A 27,112-nucleotide genomic window follows, 5' to 3' on the forward strand; every position below is an offset into this window, starting at 1 on the left:
TGTTGCTCCAAGGCCTTGACTCTCTCAAGTGGATGTAAAAGAACCTTGGCACTTATCTTCACTCCTGGAAAACTTGGCTGTAATTTTTTGGATATGATGCTTAATCTTTGACTCCCTATTTCCTCCCTGTCCAGTCCCAGTTTCTCCTGTTCTATTCAAATCATCCCTTAATTTTCCATATTCCTGGGAATACAACCTTAATTTCTTTAACCCCTTATTCAAGTTTAACCCTTGGCTTACAGGAATCATCCTGGTAAACCTTTGTTACACTCCTTCCAAGGCATATCCTTCCTGGTGGCCAGCGAGTCTCACCCAACTCCAGCTCTGATCTAGCCAGGGCTTTGTACAGCTGAAGAGTAACTTTTACCTTGTCCTCTAAATCTAGAAGCTAGCATTCTTTTAGCCTTTAAGCTTACATTCTATCATTGCTTGTGACATGTGCTCTTTTTGGTCATCCACCACTCCAAGATTTGAGGCATGAAAAATAACTCCATTCTCTTTTTTGAGTCCAGCATGGATCTGCTCATGTTTGCTTCCAATGAAATTCAGGTCAATATTTCTCCCTCAAAACAGATTATCCTGTCATCATCGGATTGTTGTTCATTGGAGCTTAGAGTCATACAGCAGGGAAATGGGCCCTTTGGCCCAACTCATCCATGCCGACCAGTTAGTCTATCTGAGCTTGCTGTGCTCTAGTGGGGTTGCTGCATCTCCCTGCCTTACAGGTGTGACTTTATTTCCAAATACTTCACTGGTTATGGAGCACCTTAGGGTGTCCTGGGGCCATGAGCAGCACTACACAAATGAAAGTCCTCTCCTTCACAACATGGATTTGTAGATGGTGCTTATGTGTTTTGCAACAAAACGTTGTTTTCGTTATCGTTAATAAGTAAGGATTGGAAACAATTAAGCATTTTCCCATCAGCCATCAGGACTCTAGGTCAAGGCTGGGATTTTACTGATGATCTCAACATCATGTTACGTAGCTACAGATGAATTCATGCACTCAGAATATATGTCAAACGAGTTGAATCATTGGGCTGATACAGATCATTGATTGTGGTAATGCTGCCGGCACATCTTGGCAAGGATCAAGCAACACAGAACAGACTGGCATGAGGCAGTCCAAAAGCCAATTAATGATCACCATCCAGGGAAGAGCCAGTTGAGTGCCCAGCCTGTGTAGGAACCTGGCCCAGGGAGAAATAATGCCAACAGCAGAAAGGAGCTGGAGGAAGCAGTGTTCACGTTAATCAGTTTGGCTTCCAAGAGAAAACCAGCTGCTGACTTTAGATTTCTACAGGTCCTGGCTAATGTAATGGAGCTTCTTTACCACACTGTCCATGACACTAACAAGCCTGTGGATGACAAATACCATCTACTTTTCAAATGTGGTCAGTTTGGTTTAGTCAAGAAACCTTTGCAGCCTAATTTGATTCTGTTATTTATAAGAGTCTGAAGAAGCATTTTCTAAAAAGTTGGGAACAGGAGTATGTCATAAATATAGCAGATAACATATGAATAAGTTAGAATCCCTCAGCAGTCCCATAACTCTACGATTTGCAAAAACATAGTGAGTGTGTGTAGCACTCTCACTTTTGAATCAGAATATATCCCATGGCATTGATTTTCTTCAAAATAGTCATTTTTCCCTGGCGATCTGGTCAGTACTTATCCTTCAACCAATATGACCAAGATAGATTATCTGGTCTTTGTTTTTTTGTGGGCCTTGCTGTGCACAATATATCTGCTGTGTTTCCTATATTACAAAGCTGATCCCACACACAGTGTTGCTGATGCAGTGGTTAAATTGCTGGACTTAGTAACCCAAACATTGCGATCAACAACCCAGAAACCAGAATTCAGATCCCACCTTGGCAACTGTGGAATCTAAACTGTTAATAATGTACAATTTAAAAGAGAACACATCTAGTCTTGGTAACGATGATCACAAAACTACCAATTGTTGTAAAAATCCATCAGGTTCACTTATGTCCTTCAGGGGAGGAAACCCATCTTCTTTACCCAGTCTGGCCTCAGTACAAGTCCAGACACACTGGTGCAGGTAACTGAAATGACCCAGCAAGTCACTCTGTTCCAGACAATTATTTCTCATTTCTCATACTTCATTACAGCATAGAAGGAGGTCATTCAGCCCATCAGGTCTATGCCAGCTCTCAGAGCATAACCATCAGTCCCATCTTCCCTGACCCCCTTATCCCCCACAAACTATTCACTCTTTCAGATCCATCAACTCCTCCCTGATTTCCCTCCCACCCACCTGCACTGACAGCACATTTTACAGTAGCCAATTAATCTACCAGCACGTCTTTGGGATGTAAGAGGAAACCGGAGCACCCAGGGAAAATGTACAAACTCCACACACACATGCAGCCTCCGGGATCGAACCTCGCTCACTGGTGTTGTCTGAGGCAGCAGCACTACCTGCTGCACTGTGCCAGCCACTATGGATTAGGGGAATTAATGCTGGCCTTGTATATACAGCCCCCCAGAAAACTGAATAAATGTAAAGACTTAAAACATATTTCATCATATGTGAAGCACTGTGGGGCATCCTGACGTCAGGTAAAGCACTGAATAAATGCAGGTCACTTACAATAAATTAGAGCCACCATTAAATGTCAGCATATGCTTACATTAAACCTTCAACGTCAGTTAACATCCTGAGTTCTTAAGTGCTCTACGATCAGAATAAACTAAAGACGTTCCAGAACAGTACTGAACGGCTCATCGCACCAGTACTGAGTAACAATAGCAGGACAGAGGGTAAAAACAGATATCCCCAAGCAAAAGTCCAAGCCTTATTTGAAGAAATTTCAGAAGCAGGATTGAACAGAGAGTTCTGTCTGGCACATTAGACCTCATTTTAAAGGAGGTCATTGCACAGAAAGGCAAGGTGTTCAGGCGGCCCCAGCATGCCAGTTAATTTTATTCAGGCCTTCATCTCCCAGATTAATTAGGTTCAGTCACTCACTGCTCCAAAAATAAAAACCGTGGTTTTTTTTTTGCCTCCGCAGGCACCTCCCGAAGTGGATGAGACTGCTGGTGTTTGCGCAAATAGAAACCAACTGCAGAGACACAGCTGCTGGCCAGGTCCTGCCAGGAGACTCTGCACTTTGTAGTGCGCACAGCTATAGCAGGCAGTAAGAAATGTATACTTTCCGTGGAATAGTGTGTGGGAGTGAGGGCTGAAGTGTGCCCCAGGCTGGGTGCCAGTAATGCAGAACAGCAACATTCAAGCAAATGTGTAACAGAAGTGATACGAGGGGGAAGGGGAAGGAAACAATTGTATTCAATCTCAGATTTGCACACCCAGGTTTGAAGCCATTGTGGAGCTGTTTTTCCTGGTGAGGGAGGGAATCCACCCGATGTCCTGTCTGTTTTAAATTAATAGGCATTAATTAGCCACGGGGACCAGAGAAGTGTGAGCTCCACCCCCACCACTGCCATGCCTCTATGATATACAACAGCCCTGGGACCTGCGGCAAGTAAATGCTGCCCGATACCTCAGAAGCCAGAATTATAGTCACTTTTCAGGTTGGTACTCCAGGGTTGACTGGCTCCCCAGGAGAAACCCAGGATTTTAAACACCGTAGGAACTGCTGCCTGCTTCCCAGATGGGTCTGCGTGCGAATCCGCTACCGCACGCAAAACTGAAAGACAAGGACCTCAAACTCAATTCAGCCTGGCACCATGCATAGACTCGACGGGCCAAATGGGCTCCCTTATGTTGCAAGGAAATATGACAAAATATGAGATGCGAGGTATTGGCAACAGTGATGGCAGAAGTGATCAGCGCAGTGGGCTGGGCAGGGAAAGGATCAACAACACTCTGTCCAGGGACCTCTGGGGGTGTGAACATTGACGAGAGAGGAGCTGAAGTCCATGGTAAAACTTCTGAGATGAAATGGCACATTCTAGGCTGTGACATAACGAACAGCAACTTGCACTACTTGTGAAGTGCACCCGGTACCTGCAGGAACCAGGCATGGATGCAGTCTGAGCCTTCAAAACGAGGAGAGGAACAGCAAAGATAAATAAAATCATTTGAAAAAAATATATATTGTATCTGCCAGATCAGTTTTAAATCTTATTTGAAAACCTGTTGGTGCCATTATGAAGAAAGCCTCATCCTGCACCAATACTGATGAACCTCCTTTTTTAACCTCCAATTGTTGCACCAAAGGGTTTGAATTACTTGACAAATCACTTGATTTGCAGATGTCTAAACCACATTCTGCAGTACGTTCCCAGATAATCCAACAAGCGACTTGTGTTTCCTCCAAACTAAAAATAGATCCAAGGAACAGCTAAAATTCTGGTAAGAAAAACAGTAACACACTGAGACAATTTTAATGCTTCCTGGCCTCGCTGAGGCAGTTTGCAGAAGAGGCCAGAACAAGGGGCTTTACAGGATGCTTTGGATGTGAAGGAATTTTTCAGGTTGTTGTTCCATTTGATTCATGGCTGGCTGAAGGATGAAAACGTCCATAATGGAAATCTGGTATCTGAAGGATTGATTTTATTGTGGCCACCGTGTGAGAAATGATAGGTTGCCTTGGATACCATGTGACAGAATGCTGTTACTGGAGGTGGAAGGTGGTGATTGATGCTGTGGACCAAGACACTCAATTAGGGAGTTAATTAATATAAATCCGAGGTCACATCTCACGGGTGAAAAGGTCACTGATTACATGTTTTGTTTTGCGAGGATAAGGAACAGCTAGCCTGCTTTTTTCTGCATTGCCTTTCTTTAATAAGAACCTAATGCCAGCAATATAAGTGTCACTTGCCAGGGTACCATTACTACACAACACTCAGTGTCTTAAACTACTGCAATATGTGTGGTGAAGTTGCTCTCACAGTGGTATTGGACAGGGACAGGAAAGATTTTGACCCAGTGATGGTGAATAAGATACCCAAAGTACGTTGTTTCTTGGAGTTACTTTCAGGGAACAGAGAAGAAATGCTTTCTGTAGAAGATGACGACTTCTTCTGTAGATAAAGTGTGACTGCAATCAGTTTGCTTAGAGTAAGGATTCTATTCTACTTTGCCTGGGAGAAAACTGTTACCTGAAGAAACATCTGTGCTGGATTAAGTCACAGTGACTTTATTACAGCTGTGGTGTTTCCATTTTACAACTGTTGCAAGGAATGACTAAAATAGGACAGGGACATGAATCAGTTGGGGATGTGACCTGATCAGGTCCATTTTACAAGGCAGACTTGGTCAACATGAAATGCATCAATTGTGGAGTTTCAATCAAGTTATTAGAGCAGCTTTCAAGAATAATCACACAGATTAAATCTAAGGGAACTCCACTGCATTACTGAGGAAGTGCTGCATTATCAGAAGCGCCATCCAGTGATAAGCTGTTTTACAGAGACTCCATCTGCAAAACTGAGCTGGGTGCAACTGGCCCCATGACATGATTTCAAAGAACATGGGAATGTTCCTGATGTCCTGGCCAATATGAATTGCACAGTCATCAATGAAACAGACTATTTTGTTCACTGTTGTTTGTCAGCCCCTGTTGTGCACCTTAGAATGTGCTGAGCTTGTGAAGGGCACGACTCAAAACGTTCTTTCTTTAATGGACAGACTCGTGGATTTCACAGTCTGCCTCTGTGCACATTCCTTGGACCTCCCCTAACTTCTATCAGTGTTTCCATACAGACACAATATTAATTCAGCCAACACAAACCCATTTCTAGAAAGAAAACCTGCAGCTCTATGCTAGGGGGAGCTCAACTTTTTTGAACAAAAATCAATACTGCGTTAATAACTTAGATTTGCCTTGGCTGTAAACTCTGACATAGTTTGCCATAATGGAGTTTATTGTTTTCAGCAGCTATTAGAAATCAATTGGGTTTTGTTAAATATGTGGACAATGTGACCTTGATCAGTACTTTTAATCTTCGCTCTGTACTACAAAACCACACTGTGTTCCTTTTGTCCTTGTTGATGTAACTAATGATTGAAGCCGAAATAACTGAACTCTTGACATATTGGCAGCACTGCTCGATGCAGACTACTTGGTCACATAATACATCTCTCTCCTTTATACTTAGGTATGTCGGATCATATCTGCTGCACAGTTGAGGGGCCTAGCTTTCAGCTGATGGGCTGGAAATAATGCAAACTGTCTGTGAACATACTGGATGCCTGAGTGCTGCACTGTAGTTCCCACACTGACCTCCTTCGTTAATCCACTTTACACCAAAGTAAACATAAAGAATGGCTCATTAACATCAGAACAAAATTATCTTGTGTGGAAAAAAAACATATTAAAAAGCTTTGGAAAACTTTAGTTTGAACTACAATACTGTTGTGTATGCAGACTGCAGCAAACAGCTGGGAAGTTGCTTTTAAACTCAAAGGGGCTAAACCCAAACTAATCTGTTTAGATTTTCCTAGTAGAGCCTTGTTCAGACTGGTTCAAAGCTCCAGACACCACTGGAGCTTTTTGCCACTAATTACAAAGGGCTATGTATCTCTCTGGTTTTTAACTTCAAGGTAAAAAGTAGACATGAGTAAGCAAATGACTAAACCTTTTTACCAGCAAATGAGTTAATTCATAAGAATGGAAACCACATCATAATATTGCTGCAGTTAACTTTAGTTACTGAGATTATGTGCCAGGAAGACTGATAGCAGGAAATACTGGGCACAGTTGGCATAATTATTGGTGTACTTAAATGTGTAGAACTTGTTATTGGACAGCGAGTTGAGGACCAATGACTTAAGGCAGCATTGTTTCCATGAAAGCAAAAATGAAATGTAAATAAACATGATTCATATTGTCTGTGTGGCAAGCGACTTGAGTGCATTTCTATTAAAAAATAGGATTTCTAAAATTGGCTTAGGATAAAAGATCATACCTAATGTGATTTCAGCAATCCCAAAAACTATTAATCTATTAATTGGACAGTTGCAGGTTCTCTCATGTCGCATGCATAGCTCGTCTTGATTGTAAGTCTTCTGAAATTAATTTCACAAATACACACAATGTGGTGCAATTTGCTGCAGCAAATGATACACTAAACTTCACAAAATATTTATATTCCTGCTGCCACCAATCTACCTGCTCAGCTCTGGACCCACAGTGAAATTGGAATGTATCATTATTGTTGCACAGAATCCCCACAGCCCGCTTCTTTCTTGATTGCATTATGTGATTTTCACAATCAATAGAGTCACCAGCACCCAGCACAAAGTGCTGCATATACTTCAGAATGATGCATATTCCAAGTCGGTCTGTTGCCAAAGCTGATTTGCAACTTAGACTGTAATTTTTAGAACCTGTCAATAAGTTAATAGATAAAACTATTCTGGGCATTCACAAGCTGAAAACTGCAGCAGTGTGTCAGAAATCTACGAAAACAACTTTGCATCCACATTAATTAGTAAACTACTGAGCTCAATATTATGACATAGCGTCAACATTAATAGTGCGTGTCATGTTATATCAAGGAAGAATAAATGGACAAAATCTCTGATTGATTCTTTGAAAAAAATAACTTGTCTAGAAGTTCAAAATTTGGAAGCACAGCAAAAAGGGTGTAGATTGGTGACATGGACAGCAAATGGCTGATTAAATTTAATGTACTGAAGTGTTAAAAAGCTCATCTTAAACATAATAATGAGGTCAATTTAAACTAAATGTTTTACAATTATAAAGAGCAAAACCAGAGATATCTGGGGTTTTGGATGCACAAATATTTGAAATGGCAAAATAAGCTGATAAAATGTTAAAAGACCATTTGGAAACCTTGGCTGCGTAAATTGACCAAGCAAACAAGTTATTCTGAACCAGTCAGTATTCTATCCAATTCTGAGTACCACACCTTAGAAAGGATGTCAATGCCCTGAACAAGCTGCAGTGGGGATTTATCAGAACATAGAGTCAGACAGCAGAGAAACAGGCATTTTGGATTATACACAGAGAGATGAGTGTAGATGGGTAATAAGGGTCTGTTTGTGTGCTATATGACTATGAGAAAGCATCCACACTGGCATTTATGTTCCACTTGACCCTCTTCCCATTTTTATTCAGGTAAACCTATCATTGTTGCTCTTTATTCCCTTCTACTCATATGCTTGTCCTCCCTCCCCTTAAGTGCAGCTAAATTATTCACCTCAACCACTCCCTATGGTAATGAGTTCCATATTCTCACCATTCTTCTCAATTTTCTATTGGATACCTTGGTGACTTTTCTCCTGATGGTCTCTAGTTATGCTCTTCTCCACCAAAAGATATATTCCCTCTGTATCCTCTCTATCAAAACTTTTCCTTGTTTTAAAGACCTCTGTTAAGTTAGCTCTTAGCCTTACTTTTGCAAGAGAAAGGACACTGTTTGTTCTTTATTTCCTGATGCACATACCCTCACATTTCTGGAATCACTTTTGGAAATCTCTACATCCTCACCAATCCCTTTATAGCGTTTTTATGATACAGCACGCATAACTTTAACACAGTACTCTAATCATGGTCCAACCAAGGTTTTCACGGTGAGCATAACTACCCCACACTTTTCAGTTCTATCAGGGATAGTGGATATCAGTGACAGGGAGAAGTGAGAGTAAATGAGAGTTCTCACCTGGAGCAGAGAAGGGTAAGAGGGAATTTTAAGAGGGTCGCAAAATTACTAGGGGTTTTGAATGAGTAAATATCGCAAAACACTTTCCAATGGCCTGCAGATTAATAACCAAAGGGAGAATTTAAGATAAATAACAGAAGAACCAGCAGAGATGAAAGGAGAATTTATTTAATGTGAAAGGTTGTTACAAGCTGGACTTCATTGCTTGAAAGGATGGTGGCAGCAGATTCAACACTAACTTTCTAAAGGACACAAGATATATTTGAATAGAATCAAACGACAAATTTAGGGGCATAAGAAGGAAGCAAGGAAGTGGAACCAATCAAATGGCATTTCAAGAGCTAACCTAGGCATGTTGGGCCAAATGGTCACCTTTTGCACCATTAGATAATTAGAATGAAAAACAAGGATTATACTCAATTCATTGTCATTGTACATTGGGATTATTTGAAGAGGTCTTGAAATCTTAAGTGTTCACATTTTATAAATTGAATAAATCAAGCTGATGTTTAAGATGCGCAGCCTGTGCTTTAAGATTTTTAAGATGGACTGCAATAGAGGATTGCCTCAGCCTTGATGAACTGACAACCATTATTCAGAGTTTGTAGCCTGAAACAATCATTGGCAGGACCTCTAGGCAGCACAAGAAATAGCAATGCAATAACCAGCATGATTGTAAATACTGACAGACTTGACAGCCTAATTTGACAGCTCACAAACAACTGGGTATTTTGTCAATCTCAAATATCCTCACGGTGGTCCAATCCACAAGCCAACCTTGCATCTTTCGCTCCCTCATAGAATAAATGACCAGATAGCACTATAAGTCAATCCTGTTACAATTCCCCCTGCTACAATGAATAAATTCAACTGAATTGTCACTCAGTACAGAACATTAACTACTCCAGATTCACTGATGTTTAACCCAGTTTTACGGTGTGCAAACTCAACTTCTATTGGCTTTGTTTCAAGTTTTATTTCCTCCCACTTTTACTTTAATAATCACACATTGTTGTTGTAAATTTATTTAGTGTCTTTATGGTTGGTGAGGCAGCACTTGGAGTATTGTGAACAGTTTTGGTCACCCTGTTATAGGAAAGACATTGTCAAGCTGGAGAGGGTGCAGAAGAGATTTACGAGGCTGCTGCCTGGTTAAGAGGGCCTGAGTTATAGGGAGAGGTTAGCCACGCTAGATCTTTATTCTTTGGAGCGAAGGAGAATGAGGGGTGACCTCACAGAAGTTTATAAAATCATGAAGGGCATGGATAAGGTGGATGGTCACAGTCTTTTCCCCAGGGTTGGGGGGTCCAAAACTAGAGGGCACAGATACAAGACAAGAGGGGAAAGATTTAAGAGACCTGAGATGTAACTTCTTTATGCAGAGGGTAGTGAGTATCTGGAATGAGCTGCCAGAGGAAGTGGTTGAGATGGGTACAATTGCAACATTTAAGAGGCATTTGGATAGGTACATGGAGGGGAGGGGCTTAGAGGGTTATGGGCCAAACACAGGCAACTGGGACAAGCAGGGAGGATGGTGGGGTCGGCATGGACCAGGTGGGCCGAAGGGCATGTTTCCATGCTGTATTACTCTATGACTCTATGACATAAAACCATCCACTTTACAGAAGCAATCAGCAACAAAATTTGACACAAAGCCACAATAGAAGGTTTAGGAGTTATTAGGATAGATGACCAAAACTGTGGCTCATGAGTTTACATGCAAACATCTCAACATGCAAGCCCCTCCAATCCAAAATAGGCACTTGCAATGGGTGTGGGTACCTCTACTATGTGAATAATCTGACTGATATTACGTGAGTTCATCCTGCATCTATCTGGATGGATGAAATCACTGAATATTGGACTCTGTACTTTCCTCATTGCTAGAAGATAACAACACCATACAAAGCCTTGCTCAAACTCAAGGTAACAGCTGCTGTTGCACAAGATCTGGATGACTAATATATTCCTTACAGCATAGGAGGTTATATGGCCCATTTCGTCTATGCTGGCTCTCAGAGAATTCCGACCAACCCACTGACTTCCCTATAACCTATTCTCTCATGCAATCCCATGAATACCCCACCAATTCTCTCCCACTCATGTATGCTAGGGTTAATTCACAGTGGCCAATTAACCTACCAACCTAAAAGCTAAATTAAGTGCAACAATTGTAATTGGCTCTGTCATGCAATGGTTAACAATGGTATTGTAATGAAAGCAAAAGAGGCATTTCAATTTCAGAGCCTAGTTTTGCCTTGTAAGCTCAAGGAGCCAGGGAGTTCACACATCATAGGATGAAAACAATATATCTAAAGAGGTACAAACTATACTATATTGGTACCGCCAATATAAATTTATGTTTCCGCTCTCCTCTGATACCGATCGACGGTAAGTTAATATACTGGCATTGAGGAAGCATCAATAGCCAATTGAATCCAAGGTTTGCCCACAGCTAGAATAGATTTTCTACTGAGTGACATTTTCAGCTAGGACCTTTTATACAGTTATCACCTCCGTTTGACTAGAATTTTAAATTGTTAGTGATTTGAAATTATAATCAACAATCTTCTGACACAGAATATTAATTGTTAGTGATTTGAAATTATAATCAACAATCTTCTGACACAGAATATTAAAAATGTACTCTGGTCCAAGTTTCCTGGTTAACATTATTTTAAGTGAATTACCATGGCATAAGGCATTTGCCTTTGGTGTGGAACTTAATTTTTGAGTCTGATTGGGTCTAATAACTCACATGTCCAGTGACCATTCACAGATCATTCAGAATGTATATTCAAATCAGATTCAAAAGGTAGATGTCTGCTGACAGATATCAACAAACATGTTCAAGAAACAGAGCAATCAAAACCCAAGTCCATAACATTAGACCAATGCCTCCAGTCATCCTTCCTCAACTTCCTTCCCAATGGGTTGGTTGCTCAGTGCAATCCGTAGGAAGGCAATTAACATTACTTATAACAGATCTGTAAAATGAGTACACAAGACGCAAGGGAAGGAAACTCTACTTCCTAAAACAGTCGGGCTGATCCGGATGCATATACTATGCTATCCAAACATAATGGCCTCTTCTATCTCCCGAGCTACCCCTCAGTAACAGACCTGTCCATTCTTCAATAGTGTATTTGTTCTGGGCCCTTCAATTTGCCAAGGAAAAACTTCTTAGCATCACTGATCAAAGCATTCTCATCTTCCTCCCTCTATAGGCTTGAGGTTCTCATCCAAAGCTCCACTGCCCACAGCCTAACTCACGCCATATCTCTCATGCACAATTCACATTTTGCTACATGACCTACTTTGGTTCCCAGTCTAACAAGTGCCTCAGTTCAAAACTCTCACCCTTTGCAAATCCCTCTATGTCTTCATCTTCCCCGGCTCCCTGTCCTAATCCAGACCTACACTCCTCTGATCCTGGCGCACATTCCCAATTTTATTCAATCCACCTTCAAATGCCTAGGCTCTGGAATTCCCCTTCCCTGAATCTCAGTCTCTCTCTCTGTTTCTCCTTTAAGATACTTCTTAAAATCCACCTCCTTAACCAAGCTGTTTCTCATCTTTCCTAATATCCCCCTCCAAGAGCTCAACATCAAGTTATATTTGAATAGACTTTAAAGCACATAAATATGTTTTACTTAGTCAAGGGCACAACAGACAAGTAAGTGAAAATCAAAAGAACTGCAAGTGTTGGAAATCTAAAACAAAAACAGAAAATGCTGGAACTACTCAGCAGATCAGGCAGCATCTATGGGAAGAGAAACAAAGTCAACATCTTAGGTAGGAGACACTTCGACAGAGCTGAAAGGAAGACAAAAGAAGCTCGTTAAGCTGCAGGGAGGGTGGGGGGAGATGCCTCTGATAAACTGAGTGACCATGGGGATAAGCTGTAAACAAGGTTATCTGGTCAATGAATAAATGGGAGCAGATACAGGGTGAGAAGAGTCAAAAGAATCTAGAGTAAAGAATGTGGGGTTTGCGAAATGCAGAGCTGGAGGTTGCGTCAGGCAGATCAGGATGGGCATGTCCTCCACTCCCAGAGAGGAAAAAAAGGAAAAAGGAGCAAATAAAAACAAGCTGAGTTAATATTACAGATGGATGACTGATGTAGACCAAGAAATCAAACTACCTGAAGTTATAAAATTCAACATTGAGTCCCGAAGGCTGCAACATGCCCAGACGGATGACAGAAATGTACCGCATTCAGTGCTCACAATGTGGTCTCCATTGGAGAAACCAAACACGGATTGGGTGACCGCCTTGCAGAACATCTGCGTCCACAGGGATGCCTGAGCTTCCCATGGCCTGCCACTTTAATTCCTCATCCCACTCCCACTCAGACCTATTGGTCTGTGGCCTCCTGTACTGTCACAGTGAGGCCCAAAGCAAGCTTGAGGAACAGCACCTCATCTTCCCTCTGGGCACATGGCAGCCTTCTGGACTCAATATTGAATTCTACAACTTCAGGTCATTTGATTTCTCAGTCTGTATCGGTCATCCGTCTGTGATAGCAGCTCTTTTTTCTTCCCTTTGTTCCTCTCTGGGAGTAGAGGGCATACCTAGCTTGACCTGCCGGGCACATCCTCCGGCACTGCATCTCACACTCCCATTTTTTTATGTCTCGGTTCCTTTGTCCACATTCCCACCCTCTCCAACAGCTCTTGTTCAACTCATTGACCAGATAAACCTTGTTTACAGCTTATCCCCACGGTCACCCCAGTTTTACCCCATCAGAGACATCCCCTCCCCACCCTCTCTACGAACTTCTTTTGTCTCCTTTTAAGTTCTGACGAGGGGTCTCTGACCTGACATGTTGACTCCGTTTCTCTTCCCACAGAGGTGGCCTGACCTGCTGAGTATTTCCAGCATTTTCTGTTTCTGTTGTGGCACAATATACGAGTTTTGTGCAGAACCTTCCAGGTATAATCCATGCTGTGTGCTGGGTTTGATAATTTCACTGTCGATGGCAGCCAGTTCTTGTGATGCCATTTTGGATGAAGCTCCATCCAATGGCAGTGTACATCAGGGATCTGGATAAAAGCTTAGCAGAGCCAGATGTGAGGTTCACTGTGTCCAAACTGCAAGTGTGCATTCTCAACAAGCAAAGTTGCTCAATTGGAAAATCAATTTGTGATTGACTGCCTTCAGTGATATCATTATAGCCAACCATAGTAGAGAAAAGTGGCCAGATTCACCTGCCAATAAAGATGGTGACCAACTATTCTTAAGTGACTGAGATTGACTCTATGCACAAATGTATTTGCAGTTCTCCTCCACTTCTTGCATTTTCTGGATCAATTATCCTGCTTTTATTGGGAGAAGTTATTGCAGTTTCTGTTTCCTCTGCTCTTTAAACAGACTGTTCACCGAGTTAGTTGACTTTGTTTGGCGTACAACAGGCTGTTTGTTGCAAGTCATACAATCTACTCTAACTCATTGACTGACGCGATGTTGTCAATAAATACGATGTTGTGTCACAGAGTGCCAGGGTACAGGTTCGAGTCTGCCGGTTCTCTGCATGCCTCTGCTCAGCTTCTCCAATCTGCTGCTGCAGCAGAAGGCCAGGAGAGACAGACCACCAACCCAGCCCTTCACAGCAAGGGAGTGAAGCACTGTGCAGAGGCAATAAACGTGGGAGGAGGGATGAATCCAAAAAAGGCATGGGAAACAAATTTCTCCTTGTATAAAGAAGAGAGGTAACTTGGTTACCTTAATGACCCAAACAACACAGTGCTGTAGCACTGCACGTATAATGCCGCGTGCCTTGTAGAACTGGTCATACTCAACAATTGGAGAGGAGGAAAACTATTCATTCGTCAATGCTTAAAGAAATAATCTGGCAGCACCATGGTATCACCTTGGAGTCAGTGTTTTGTATTTTAATGAAGGCTTTATCTTATGTCAAAGCCTCTGTTAAGGCCTTTGGAAAGGTGACCTACATTTCTAACTGATCCTTCAGATTTTATATTTCTAAGAGAAATATTTACATGAAAAAATAGATAGTATTTATAATGGGACCTTTCACAATCTCAGAATACCCCTAAGCACTGTACATCCACTGAAATAGTTCTTACGTTGGTCCTGATGCAGGGTTTTGACCTGAAACGTCGACAATTCCTTTCCTCCCACAGGTGCTGGTTGACCCGCTGAGTTCCTCCAGCAGATTGCTTGTTGCACTGAAATACTTGTTGGAGTTAAGTCACCAATGCAACGAAGGAAATGTGGTAACCAATTTGCAGGCAGCCAGCTCCCACGTGCAGCAATATTTGTGAGGTTTTGTAGATATTTTAGCAATGTTGACTGAAGGACAAATCTTGTCCAAAACACCTGGGGTAACCCCTCCCCCACCATTACCCCTTTCTGAGAGAGTACACAGGGCCTTGGATTAATGCATCAGCTGAAAGAGGGCACCTCAGATAGCTCAGCACTCCTGTACCACATTGGAGCGGCAGCTTAGGGATTTGTGTTCTCATCTCCTAGTGGGACTTGAGCCTTCTAACTTGGAGGCATGAGTGCCGACACTGCACCATAGCTGACAGTTTCTCAAGTGATGTACTCCCACCTCTAGCAACCCCTTAGACCTGGACTTACCTGAGTTAATTGTCTGTTCAGAAGTGTACAACACCTTGGGCCTTGTGCACTACTGAATTTCCCGATGCAAAATATCTGAACAAAACATTCAAAGATTCACCAAAAACCACTTTGAAGTAAACCTAAACAAATGCCTTTCAATATTCGGCCACATTTAGTTTTGAAACATTTTCAGATCTTATTCAAGGAGTCATGACCCCAGTTGGATTCACTGCCACTGTGCTAACTGTGGTGCAGAAAGGGCCAATTATTGTCTTTTAGACATGTCTAGAGTTGTTGAAATGGAGACAGAAAATGGAAACTAATTATGTTGCCTTGTGCCGCCAAACAGAAAACATAGGTCTCAGTTACATTAGTATGACTTGCAGCCAGTTTACCAATGTTTTGGCAGCCTGACCTGTGTTCAATCGGTTTTAGCTTTTTGCTAATAATGAATTACTACCTTGTCACAACAGAACTAAAGGATTCCATGTGCAATCTGTGTAAACAGTATTTTGGTGCTTAAACTGTTAAGTTTTTGCTCAACAAAACGACAAATGTCCAGGCAATAAAGAGCCCCATAGGTTACGTCTGATCTCACTCTTTTCTGTCATCTCAGCAACTGAAAGCAATTTAATTTGCTGTTCTGAAGGAAAGTGTTATAAACCTAGGTGGTGGGGATTGTGTTTCACTGCAGGCAGCATCTGTCCAGCACCATAAAACCTGCCTGTCCACCAGGAGTACTTTCTGTGACTGTCTAGTGAGATGACAATAGCTTTTGTGTTCAATGTGGTAGGTTTAACAAAGGTTCGAATGCAAGTTCCTTTTTTTGCACTGCATCTCAAACAAAAAGTTCATTGGGGGAGTGGGTTCAACAGTAGTAGAAGATGCACAAATGTAAGAACAATGTGGCATCCTCCCAATGGTGGAACACTCAGATGATGTCGTCACAGAGGCACAAACAAAGGGGCTTTCAGTAGGCAGAGATAAACCAGTGATGGATGTGGAGGGCTTCACAATATGCTGCTGACATCGCCAGTCTAAATTCACTTCCTTTCTTCCTCCCGAACTGCAAGGATTCGATCCTGTGGGTTTTTCCTCCTTTATGTCCTCACGGTGCGGCCCCTTACTCCGGCTTGATGGTGCAGAAGTTCTATGCGTACACCCGGCCATGTTGATGCACTCTGCACCACTGTGGAGCACATGGGGGAAAGCAGGTGGGCTTGAGGCCAGGGCTGTTGAGTCAAGGGGAGTGAGACCTGGGTAGGATGTTCTGGAGCAAAGGTGGGCTGCTGCCGATCACTAGTGAATGAGGCCGATTGAGACCTCACTGCTGGTCTCCATTTAGGTGGGGGGGGGGGGTGGTGAGGGGAGTCTGGGTCTGCTGTCAGTACATTTGTGGATGGGATTAGTCAGGGCTTGTGATGATGAGTCATGGGGGGAGTGGCTTGTGAGATGGAGGAGCTGACTGATCAGTAAGGTGGGTTGAGAGACAGGTTGAGGGAGTGGCCCAGGGGTAAAGGGACCAGCCAGAGTTAAAGGCTTTCATCGCAAGGCAGAGGCAGGCTGAGGAACCAACACTCTGGAACCCTGGTTGAGCTGAAAGTAGCACACAACAGGCAGGCTTCAGAATCACTGTGACTAATTTCCCTCGGCAACGCTTGAATGGAGTGAGCAATGACGTCATTGTGTGTACAACCAACAGGGAAAACTTCTCATCTACCCAAGCGCAATTAGTCAGTGGAAGTGCTTGATCAAATTTGCAGAGCGGCACAATTTGACCTAGAAACCATTACAAATGCTTTCCACTCTGGAATAAAAAAAATCAATTTTCATTCGTGTGTGGTGCTGAAATAAAGTAGATTTCTGTCATTGAATTTCTAGGTCAGTTTCTCCCCGCTAGGATCTGTTATACTTCTCACTGCCTTACTTTCTTCCTGCCTACGATCAGCAGCCCACACTGACATCAATTAATTTCCATTCTCCGATGTGGGTCATCTTCTCTTTGATCCTTTCAGTCTCACTGGTGTCGGCACTATGGTCTTTGACCTTTCACCTTGGCTTCTTAAAAATCTCAGGACACTGAACATCCTGCTAGGGCACGGTGGTATCTTTAAGGCGACTCTGTTCAGAGGACGTTGTTGCCAATACCCCTCTGACCTTGGTACATTACAGTACAAAGCAAGTGACCTCTGCACCTCCCAAATGTGCTGGAAGCTAATTTATCACAGAGGCTGACAGCAGAAGACTGAGAATCGATAACAATTCCCTTTGTATTGGTCCTCTAAGAAGAGTGGCGCCTGGTTACACCAAAGCAGCCTTGTGCTTGAAAGACACAGATGTCTAACAGAAGACTGTATTTCATTCCCAGAATACAAGTAATCAGTACAAAGATGCTGCACGGCTGGTGTTACATCTGCCTTTACATAATTTATTAAAATAGCAGGCTGGCTATTGTGTGTGAAATAGTCTTTGTGGATTTCCTTTTTGCTTAAAAAAATTAGACAATATTTATCTGCTGTAACACAGAATTAAAACCTTGTGCAGACCAACCATGTGCCTGCAGATTTTCAGTGCATTTCTTTCTCTGGTTCTCTCATCCTCACCTTCCGTGCTAGAACCATTCTGTGAAATTTGCAGTTATTATCTCTAAACCCCTTATCTCTCCAAATGCCCCATTCCCCACCTCTTTTTCCTTCCCAGTGTCACTGAATGTGCTGTAGCCTTCCATAAATATGCTGGAATTCCATGTTTGGATCCATCCAGTGAGGTTTCAGTCTCTGCCACAAAACCTAAACAGCTCCTAAATGTTAGCCATGCCACAAATGATATCCTTTGAGACTGCAGCGATGCTATCTGTCCACAAGCCAAGAGAGGGTGAACAAAAAATTCTCTACGTACAGCTAAAACCCAAGTGATCGTTTTTGGTTCCTGCTACAAACTTGGTGAATGTCCGAGGGAGAACCAAATTCTGTGCCACTCTGGCATCCTGCTTAATCCTGAGTGTTGGATGTCATATCTGCTCCATCACCAAGATCAACCATCTTAACTTCTATTGCACTACTCAAGCCTTCCCTTCTTTATTTCATTGGCTTCTTAAACCCTTCCCCAGCCACCTGCAGCCTCTACACTAAACCATTCTAGGCTGGCCTCCCTCATTCCACTCCCCATGATCCTGGGATATCCAAAATGCTGCTGCTTTGCCATACTCGCACCAATCTTTCCATGCTTGCTGTTCCACTGTCGCTCCTGGTTAAGAAACGTCTTTACTTTCAAATTCTCATCCTGTTTCCAAACGTTTCCACAGTCTCATCCCTCCCTATCTCTGACCTTCGCCTGTCCTCGATCCTCCCAAGATATCTGTATTCCCGGAAATGTAACCTCCCAGGAATGCTTGTATTTAATTGCTCCACCTCTGGGACCCAGGGCAGTGGAATTTCCTCCATCTCTTTCCTCCTTCAAGACATTACTCAAAACCTACATCTGACCAAGCTGTTTGTCATCTCCTTCACTATAGCAATCCTTGTCTGATTACCAAGTGGCTTCACATGTATTGGGACATTAGAGGTGCTACATTACTAAAGTCCATTCGTGAAATAAGAACCCGCTGTTACAAAAAATAAATAAGTGCAACACTTTCATTATTCTCTTTGACTTAATGGCATCCCAACCTATATTGACTCTTCCAGATTGTCCCAGAGCAACTAAGCTCCCTCAGTAACTACTGGCACAATAAAAACTGCTTTAGTCAGAGAAAAATCTTAAGCATTTAACCCTTCACAGAATCTGCACATTGTGCATTCTGTCCCCCGGAGTGAGTATCTCCCTGCAGATGTTGCTGAGTCAGAACTGTTCTAAAGAGACTACTTAATCTAATGACACATCCTGCAATAATCACTTATTCAATAACCATTCATTTGATGTAATCTTGTTTTACAATAAGGTTTAATCACTGCTTCATTAAAGCAGGAATGATGATAAAGCCGCTCTTCAGGCTCTCTGTGTTTCCATTAATCATCATGCAATCCATCCATCAGTGTTAGTGGCAGAAAATACAATTACATTATTTATTAAATGAGAATATGGTTGTGAAGAGTCTTGGGCCAGTCTCACTGGACTGAGTCTGGTAGAGAGGCTTCTGCTGAGTTCCACTGGAGCATCTGAGGTCAGGATGGTGAGCATCCATGACAGTATGGGCACATCTTGCGGTCCTTGCTCAAGGTCACTGGCACAGAGTGTCTTGTGGGCCCCACCTCCTCCCTTTTAATAACCTAGACACCAGTTTCTTCCTTGCAGCTGGAATTCTGGATGGATAGAAAATAGAAGCCTGGAGAGTTCCAGCAAGGTTAGGAATCCCTTCTTGTCTGAAATCATGGTTTGGGGGGAGTAAACATTCCACAACTCAACAGTTCATCAGCAGATGCATACAACATCTCCACTTACGTCCTTGTCTCCCAGTTACTGAGGCATTTCTTTATGCTGCAACAGTGGCAGAAAGCTCAGCCAATAGACCTGTTCCTTAGATGAAATGTTAGCCTGAGAGATGGGTGGGCCATTTCACTGCAGGAACAGTACGAACAAGCAGCATCCCTGTGCTTGGCTCTACTGGGTCACTCAAAAGCAACTGGGAAAGTCTGGTTCATTCTTCTTTACCCATGTTCAAGGACCCAAAGACCAATTTCAGTATTCTCATCTCCACCAGCTGACATCAGCCAATGTAGCACAGGACTGGGGCCTTCCCCAATCTGCCACACTCAGAAATTTATTTATGTTTAAGGTTATTTATTTTAGGCTGTTATCTTCTTGACATAACCATTAATATGAACTCTCAACTTCCAATGTACTGCCGGAATCTTCTTAGAATCTTTCTTGGTCCAAGGCTGAACCCCGATCTACATGGAATAACTGGAGATTCCACTGGAGGAGAGTGAGAAGAATGAAAGTGGACTCTATGCTCAGAGATTTGTAACATTACCAACTAACAGGAGAGTAAAGCATTCTTCCAATATCAGAAATTGAAAGCAAGATCAAGGCATCTGAACTAAGTATCTATATCTGCTTTCAATTTTGTTTTAGACACACTGGTCATAAAAGTACTATGCCATCAAGGCACAGGAACAATCCAGACAGGATATGGAAGGTGTGCAAGGTCACATACAGCACCTCTTTCCACACACCCAGTAAGGACATGTGACATCCTGTCAATGTAATAAAGCAGAGGCATTGTATTGTGAACAGTTACTGTAAAAGGCATGGAGCAACCTAATAGATACATAGGGATTTTATCCATCAAGGCATAGTTACAATCTAGAGAGGATACAGAAGGTGTGCAAGGTCACATCGAACAAAATCCTATCCCTTTAGCTTTCTGGTACCATCAGAGTTTACAGCAATGCAGTGAATTCTGGGCTTGGGGTTACAGCAGCTTCTGTTCTCAAAGAAAGGTACTTTTTCCAAAGGCACTGCTCGCCAGAACAGGAGGTGACAAATGGGCCAGAATAGTTTATTTCAGCTGCCTACAATGTTCGTCATTTCATCAGCAGCCACCTAATTCAATAGATGTTGCCATGCCTTCAGATCAGTCACCTAAAACAACCGACTTACAGGGCCTGCCCTGTATTGTAAAAGAAAGCAGATTCAATCACCAGGATAAACACACAGCAGAACACTTCATGGTCCTGGTGCTGCTGAAGAGGAGCCAGTCTACAACTAGCAAAAGTCTTTTCACAGCATCAAGCAGCATCAGGTGAAGAAGAGGCCTAGAAATTGCTCCATGTTGTTTATATGGTGTTAAAGCAGCATTGTCAATCATCCTAAGGCTGCTGTATGTGAAAGCCACAGGTCTTCACTTGCGAGAGTCGCATACAGCAGTGCCAGGAAGCATTGTCAGCTCACGGTTGAAGAGCTGTACGTTCTCAGTTAGTACTATGTAATTAATAAAGCTGTTGCAATTTTTTTCAGGCAAAAGGAACATAGCACAATGCAAGCAACACTCATCCATCCACAGGGGAGTGTTGCCAATGAGTGAATAGATACTGTAAAGGTGAAAAGGTGATGGGAGTGTGGACCCAGGAGGTCAGATGGACCTGGATCGACTGGTGAAGAACAGTGCCAGCAGGAGGCATGTTCATTGAGTGGCAGGACCATGGCGCCCTCCAGACAGACACCCGTCGAGAGGTGCCTCTGATGGCAGTCTATGAATGCCTGTACTTCGGGGAAATCTGCAACACAGGCAAATGCCCCTCCACACTCTACCTGCTCCTGCAGACTGAAGGAAAAGCAGATGAAGTCTCCTCTCCTTGACCATGGAGTTTGAGCCATGTCTCTAATACAGCAGCAAGCAGTGAGACATGGCAGAGATCAGCAGCAGCAGCCTGGAATGATCCTGAGGCTAAGAAACTGAGAGTGACTATGACCTTGGCCTCCATGGTCAAGTCATCGAGACTTGCATACAATTATAATTTTATAATTTACAATGAACTACTGGTTCCAAAAGATAATCTTAACCAGAAGACCATGCAGATATCTTTGATCTCAGGAGATACTGAGTGGCTGCAACCTTCCAGGATTTGCACATTTCTGTTATGTAAAAGTTACTGGTTATTCATCATTTTCACCTCTTCATCTGGTGCCTTTAACATGGCAAAGTGTATCCAAGCAGTATCAAACTGAATTCACCTGGAAGATAATACAACAAGACACTGAACTAAGCTGTACTGCTGTGAGCCGGCTATTCTAAGGCCCACATGTAACTAGGTGCTGGGTTTATGCGGCTCCCTACTGTGCCATGCTGAGTGACAGACACCAGTACAGGGCTCCGCCTGGAGCCCAAACAGGCTAGAATTCAGCATTGTGGGAAACCCCTTGTGTGTTCCTACATCAGCCAGACACAGCATAGTGTCAGAATCCCCAGTCATTTGAATGGGGATTTTCAGCCTGGAGATTAGGAAGGAAATGGTACATTCGATTATTTATCCTCAGTGCTGTTACTTCAGTTTAATGTCTTAATTATTTTTGTGTTTCCAAAGGTTTTCAATTTTAAGAAGCTACTAATTCTCTTTTAATTACTTGAAGCAAATCCAATAATCTTTGAACCACTCTGAATATTTAAGAAACATTAGAAAGCCTCAGAGACTTTGAGAATAAAATGGGAGTCAGGGATGCTTGATGGTTGGCACAGACTTGGTGGGCTGAAGGGCCTGTTTTTGTGCTGTGTGATTATAAGAGTAGGGAATGATTATCTGATTAAGGAATTCAAAGCAAAGACAAGTAATTCAAAGCTGAGACATTGCCAGACCAGGGGTTCACGTAGATGTGCAGGTGCTGGGACAAGGGGTGGATGCAGCTTGGATATGAGCTGCTGGAGTTTATCGAGAGTGAAGGGTTGGAGGCCAGGCTGAAGAACATTGAAATAGCTTATAAATGTATAGCTGAGGGTTTCCACAGCAGGTGAGCTGATGCAGGGGCAAGGTTGGGTTTTGTTATAGAAATGGAAATAGGCAGTCATGGTGATGGCACAGATGTACAGTGAGAAGTTCGCGTCAGCCTCCAACAGTCATCAGACAGAGAAGTGGAGTTTGTGGTGGGATCCAAAGTCAACATCTTTGATCTTCCCAATACCTCATCTGAGGAAATTTCTGCTCATATAAGACTGGAGTTCAAGGAAGCAATTCAGCAACTTAAAGATAGTGGAGGAACAGAGAGAGATCGATAATGAACAGAATAATATTAGCTAAGAATTACATGTAGGTGCAGACCTTCAAACCTGCCCTGCCATTCAATCAGATCAAGGCTGATCCACTTTTGCATCAGATTCTCCTTTCCCTGTTTCACTTAGTGTCCAAAAATCTAAGGATCTCAGAATAGAACATACTCAATAACTGAACATTCCCCTCCAGAAGGAAGGATTTCAAAAATGTATATCCTTCTCCATAAAGAAAGTTCCCCTTTCCTCAGTTCTAACTCTTTGAGCCCATTATTCTGAGACTATGCCCCTTGCTCTAGACTCTCCAATTCAAGGGGCGAGCCCCTTGGCATCCATCCTATCAACCTCTCTCAGAAACTTCTGTCTCAGTGAGATCACCTCTCATTCCTAACAACTCCAGCAATCATCATTACTTATTCTCCATTATAGAGCAGTGCCTTCATTCCAGATATCAACCCAGTGAATATATACAGCACTCTTCCTAAGGCAAATATACCCTTATTTAGGTATGGAGATCATAATTGTACCAAATTACCCAAATCAGGTCTCACAAAAGCTCCATAAAATCTCAGCTAGTCCTCACTCGTGTACTCCAGCTGCCTACCAAGAAAAGCCAATAGTCCATTTGCCTTCTTATTACTTGCAGTATCTGCTCATTAACTTTCTGCATTTCATGAACCTGTACATGGTGATATCCTCTACACATTTAACAGCTCCTCACCATTTAAAAAGTATTCCGTTCTTCTTTACTTCCTACCAAACTGAGTAATTTCACATTTTTCCACCTTGCATTCCCATTGCCATCTATAAATTACTGTACTCTCTGCGCTGCCTTTAAGGATGAGAAGCTTGTTGTACCTCCGCTAAACAGCAACCAACTCTTTCCCTGTGTCTTCTAGGGTGAACCACCAAAGAACTGCTCAGAATGTGGGTCTTGTCACCACACAGAATGGTCAAGGTTAAAACATAGATGGATTTAAAGGGAGGCCAGATCAACACAAGGCAGAAATAAATAGGATACCTTGAGGTTACATAAAGTAATATGAACCAAAAACACCAAAGCCTGTTCAACCAAATGACCCAATTCTATGCTGTAGGTTCTAAATATTCCTTTGCAATATTAGCTCTCGCTTCATATTTAATGCTACCTCCAACAATCAGAGCGGTTGGAGGACGTGGAGGCAATGGTAGGGCTTCAAGGAAAGAGATTGTTACTTTAGTCAGAATAAGTAACAAGAACGTACCATTTACAACTTTTAAATCATGTTAACCTCACACCAATTATTATTTTTTGTTGCATTGTAAGCAAAGTAAGAGAGTGGAGGACAATGTAAAACCAACTATGATGTAAGGAAAGTTGCCATGGTACTACACAACATAGACAGGCAGCGTGTTCCTTTGGCTCGTTGAGAAGGGATATTGTTAAACAAAAGGGAGACATGCTGGCTGCCCAGCATGATCACCAGTTAAAGAAATTTAGGGTCCATTTTCTTCAGCTGGAAGTAGTGAATCTATTTTACCCACTGCAGAGGACATCAGGGGAAGGCAAGACCATTTAACAGAGAGGTAACAAAACTTGTCAGAGGTTAAATTAGCCTGTTTACAGATACTATCTGTGGCACAGAGTAAATTGCCTCCTACTCATGCCGGTTCACTGAACAAGATGGGCCACATGATCTAACACGAACACAAATTAGCCCAAAGATCCCAGGTTTGATCCCTAACTGTATTCAGTTTGGCCAAGTTCAGCAACAGCAGTGTTTTACACAGTGTAGAAACAAAGGTGGCAGCAGTGGTAATTCACCATTGGGCTGCATGATTATACACCATCATTAATACCAAGGCTTATTTTCAGACAGATCTACTTCATTAGAGAACTGTACAGAAGTTAAATCCAAACCTGACCAAACAACAATGAACGTCATCCTGGTACCTAACCTTTTCCACGGACAATCTTGGCAGAAATATAACAAATCTCAAACTTGTTAAACCTGAGGATGAAACATCAGATACTGAGCAAGAATAGAAGACAGATGCAGCAATATGAAGCAAATCATCCTGACCTTGGAAGTGGGGCTGCCGCAAATGTTTTTGTCAGAGTATATGACTGAACCACACCAAGCAAAATGCATGCAGTCGGGCTCAGAGAGATACCCAGGCTCTAATCCTGCAATGCATCAATATCATGTGAAAATCTCATTGGACTCCTAGTGAGGTTAGTCAACTGATTCTCACCAGCAAGGGACTGCAGGTGCTAGTTCAGCTGCAGGGATCTACACCAGAGCTGGGAGATAACCAAGGCCACATATTATCATGCCCAAGCAGTTATCACAGAGTTGCTGAAGACAAACCTGGTAAACATTCATTCTACACATGTTCAAAGGACAATCCACCCTGTGGGTATAAACAATGGCAGTCTACAGCTGCTCCTGATCTTATCATTGAGCATGCAGCCTCAGGCACTCATTAGTCTTTTGACCTGCCTGTTGCCGCAGCTACACCACACATTTGACAACATATGGTGCAAGTGTTTTATTCGGCACATTAAATCACCTTTGCAATGTAATTTGGCATTTAGACCTACAACAGTAATTCCAAAATTTACAATATCTCACTGCTAGGTCCTGCACTTTGACACATGCTAACTAAAGTCCTCCCTACTCTCTACAGATAAAGATCACACCTGCCTGACAACAGATGATTGAGGAGAATCCAAAAACAAAATACACATTTCATTGTTCAAGAGACTCTTTTGTTGAAAAAATAATCCATTCTTATTAGTGACCAGGTAACTCACAGCTCACAATTAAGCAGAGTTTGAATTCTGATCTCAATCCCCAGGAATCTCAAAGGACAACTGTAAAGCGCGCCTGCAATTCAGGAATCCAGGCAGCTCGGATCCATGGCTGGTTGAACACATCACACAATTTCATTTTCCACTGAAGTCAGTGGGAGAAATATCGCCAATGTTACATTTGATCCTGCAGAGCACCTCCCTGATGAGTTAGGCTGACATCAGATTTGTTTACAATTATAAACCATCTTTACACACACTCAAATTCAAGAGAACAGCCACAGGCTGTCTAGTAGTATTTAACCTACACAAAGACCCTTCAAGTCCCGGGCCCAGAAACACTAATATGAAATAATGCTTGTGTGCGCTAAGCTAGAAATTTTTAACTCAATAACTGGTCACTTCCAGAATTTTGTTTTCAGTTCTTTTTAAATATTCCAGTTCATCATCTGGGTGTCACCAGCAAGGGAAGGCCAGCATTTACTACCCATCCTTGACTGCTCGAGAAGATGGTGGCGAGCCTCCTTGAACCACTACAGCCCACAGTGGTGTCAGGCAGGGACTTAGACAATGAAAGATGGTCTGAGACTCACAGGGGAACCTGCAGGTGTCCCCAAGCACCTGTTGGCCTTGGTGGTAGAGGACCCTGGTTTGGGAGGTGTTCTTGGAGTAGCCTGGACAAGCAACTACAGTGCCTTTTGTAGATGGAACCCAATGCAGTCTCTGTGTGCCAATGGTGCAGGGAATGAATGTTTAGAGTGATTGATGCAGTGCCCCAAGTGGGCTGTCTTGTCCTGGGTGGTGTTGAGCTTCTTGAGAGTTGTTAGTGCTGCATACATCCAAGCAAGTAGAGGATATTCTATCCCACTCCTGACTTGTGACTTGTAGATGGTGGCAGGGCCTTGGATGTCTTTTTTTTTGCATAGTGGGGGAATTAAGGGTTGTGGGAAAAAGGCAGCTTGGTAGATCTGAGTCCACTGCCAGATCGGCCATGATCTCATTGAATGGCAGAGCAGGCGCAATGGGCCAAATGGCCTACTCCTGCTCCTATTTCTTATGTTCTTATGTCAGGGGGTGAGTCACTCACTATCGAACATCCGCCTCTCACCAGCTCTTGTAGCCATGGTATTTATGTGGCAAGTCCAGTTGTGTTTCTGGTCAGTGATGAGCCCCATGGATGCTGATGATCCTACATGCACTTGAATCACATTGCTCTGGAGACCATTGGATGCAGTGATGACAAACAGTTTCTTTTGACATCACCTGTAAATACTAAGCTCACAAAAGCACATCCATTAAAATCAGGTTAGATTTGCCTTTAAGGGTTTTTCTTAGAGATAGCTCTTTCCATCCATCATTCACTGCTACTGTCATGGACCCTGTCATATCAGAAGCCCCTGGACGGC

The 27,112-nt window shown here is 42.7% G+C and overlaps 1 protein-coding gene across 4 annotated transcripts in view; it reads right to left on the bottom strand.

Annotated features, from left to right (window-relative positions):
- Positions 1-27,112, bottom strand: part of bcar1 (BCAR1 scaffold protein, Cas family member) — a 206,342-nt gene that overhangs the window by 21,528 nt on the left and 157,702 nt on the right. The gene's annotated exons all lie outside the window — the stretch shown is intronic.

This window comes from Pristis pectinata, chromosome 13 (genome assembly GCF_009764475.1).
Source record: "Pristis pectinata isolate sPriPec2 chromosome 13, sPriPec2.1.pri, whole genome shotgun sequence".
In the NCBI taxonomy this organism is placed as follows: domain Eukaryota; kingdom Metazoa; phylum Chordata; class Chondrichthyes; order Rhinopristiformes; family Pristidae; genus Pristis; species Pristis pectinata.